This window comes from Schistocerca piceifrons, unplaced genomic scaffold (assembly GCF_021461385.2).
Source record: "Schistocerca piceifrons isolate TAMUIC-IGC-003096 unplaced genomic scaffold, iqSchPice1.1 HiC_scaffold_939, whole genome shotgun sequence".
Taxonomy (NCBI): Eukaryota; Metazoa; Arthropoda; class Insecta; order Orthoptera; family Acrididae; genus Schistocerca; species Schistocerca piceifrons.
The window spans coordinates 210,001-212,500 of record NW_025729211.1 but is presented as its reverse complement, the minus strand read 5'-3'; the positions used below and the strand labels follow the sequence as shown (position 1 = coordinate 212,500).

Below are 2,500 nucleotides of genomic sequence, written 5' to 3'. Positions count from 1 at the left end.
CTCCCCGTGCCGGGAGTGGGTAATTTGCGCGCCTGCTGCCTTCCTTGGATGTGGTAGCCGTTTCTCAGGCTCCCTCTCCGGAATCGAACCCTGATTCCCCGTTACCCGTTACAACCATGGTAGGCGCAGAACCTACCATCGACAGTTGATAAGGCAGACATTTGAAAGATGCGTCGCCGGTACGAGGACCGTGCGATCAGCCCAAAGTTATTCAGAGTCACCAAGGCAAACGGACCGGACGAGCCGACCGATTGGTTTTGATCTAATAAAAGCGTCCCTTCCATCTCTGGTCGGGACTCTGTTTGCATGTATTAGCTCTAGAATTACCACAGTTATCCAAGTAACGTGGGTACGATCTAAGGAACCATAACTGATTTAATGAGCCATTCGCGGTTTCACCTTAATGCGGCTTGTACTGAGACATGCATGGCTTAATCTTTGAGACAAGCATATGACTACTGGCAGGATCAACCAGGGAGCTGCGTCAACTAGAGCTGAGCAGCCGGCCGCCCGGGAGTGTGTCCCGGGGGCCCGCGCGAACACGCAAGCGTCCGCTCAATCATTCTGCAAACAGGAGGAGGCTGAGCTCCCCTGCACAATACACCTCGAAACCCTCTCAGGTCCCGGCGGCGCGCAGCGCCGTCCCAAGTACTTGGTCGGGTTCGAGAGAGGCGCAATCGCCCGGAGTTAGGCGAGTAGACGCTTTCGGTGCGACCACCCGTGCTCCCAACTGAGCTTGCCGCTGCCGACAGAGGCCCGGGAGCGTGCTGTCGTGGCATTGCCGGCGGGAGACAACACGCGCCACCTACGGTGACCGGCAGCTCCAACGCCAGCGCCACAGAAGGACAAAAGCCCCACTTGGGTGCCGAAGCGAACTCTCCCAGCACAGCGCACGCGCCAACACATCCGCACAGCTGCGATACAAACCACCAGCGAGAACCGCTGGGGCGACCGAGCAGCAGACGGTGTCGCGGCGCCGAGCGCCGGGCGGCAGCGCATCCTCAACGCACACAGTCCTCAATCGGACCAGCACACTGAAGATGTCCACCGCGCTTCGCACCGGGCCCGCGAGGACCTACTTTGGCCGCACGGCGCCGCGCGCAGGGTGCGCCGGCGCGCAGCTGCGACGCCTGCCGCGTCCGTCGGCCGGCGCGCCTGCCACTGGCCGCCCCCACCAGCCGGCTGTAGCGCGTGCGCCCACGCACCGCGCGGCCAGCACGCCGGGAGGCGCCCCCTCACCGGCCGGGGACGGTCCCACCCAGCCACCGCCGCGTATCGCTTCACACCCAGATGCCGTTCAGTTTCGTCGGCATGGTGGGTATCGCTGGAACAACCGGTTAGTACCTCAACCTATCGTCGCCATCACCGATTCACCCCTAGCGAGAACAACCGCACCACAACAGGTTACCATTTGTTCATTTGCGTAACTTCACCAGAAAACGCAGGCGTCCATCGCCATTTGCAACTTCCACGATTATTGCATGCCTGTGTCAGGTGTCACGCCACACTACGTCTGCCCACATACACGCAACAAAATGTGCACGCCTAGACAATACGTGGAAGGTGGCCCCCGTACGTATGCGATGTCCATTGCTCGAACGACTGTCAACCGGCCTCTGTAGCATGTCGCAGATATGGAACGCGGTGCACCATGCCATCACGGTGTGTGAGGAGAGACGACTAGGTCCGAATACATCAACAGACAGCTCATGCTGATCGCCATCCACGGCGTCCGTTCCTCCCACACGTCTCTATGGCGTACCACACTGCAATCCAGCTCTCATAGGGAGACGACACGTAGCTGCGTGCACAATATTTGCACTGTATGGTCCGCCGTTTTTGGGCGCAGTCGTTGTACGGTCACACATGTGCCACGATGTATCATTCAGTACATAAGGACGAATGTGCAGTACAGATTGTGGTTTACGCGTACGACATTAGCGGACAGTTGACACAGGCCGCACCACAACGTAGCCTGAGTACGTCGCATGCGGAGGGCATTGAACATGCAAAGTTCTCACCAACCAGCTTGCGAAGGCAGGGGGCAAGGTGGGGACGTGGGGAGGGGCGGCATGTACGTCCTGCTGCCATCCACATTACAGTGTACAGCAGGAGCATGTGGAAAGTGAGCAAGACTTGCAAGGTGTTTAACATGAAGCGATACACAGGGGAGCGGGGAGTGCGAGTAGCGAACTATATTGCGAGGGTTGCGGGTGGGCAACACTACACTAATTGAACGAGTCGTATAACAATTACAGAGCAGGTTTAGGCGACAACGTGGGTTACGTTAGGCGACAACGTGGGTTAGGTTAAGGCACGACGTGGGTTAGGTTAAGGCACGACATGGGTTAGGTTAAGGCACGACATGGGTTAGGTTAAGGCACGACATGGGTTAGGTTAAGGCACGACATGGGTTAGGTTAAGGCACGACATGGGTTAGGTTAAGGCACGACATGGGTTAGGTTAAGGCACAACATGGGTTAGGTTAAGGCACAACATG

At 58.0% G+C, this 2,500-nt stretch overlaps 1 non-coding gene across 1 annotated transcript in view; it reads right to left on the bottom strand.

Moving 5' to 3' along the window:
* Positions 1-478, bottom strand: part of LOC124772441 — a 1,909-nt gene extending 1,431 nt beyond the window's left edge. Inside the window, exon 1 of the ribosomal RNA XR_007014027.1 lies at positions 1-478. This exon is cut by the window's left edge and continues 1,431 nt beyond it. This is a non-coding gene — a ribosomal RNA (small subunit ribosomal RNA).
* Positions 479-2,500: the final 2,022 nt, after the last annotated feature.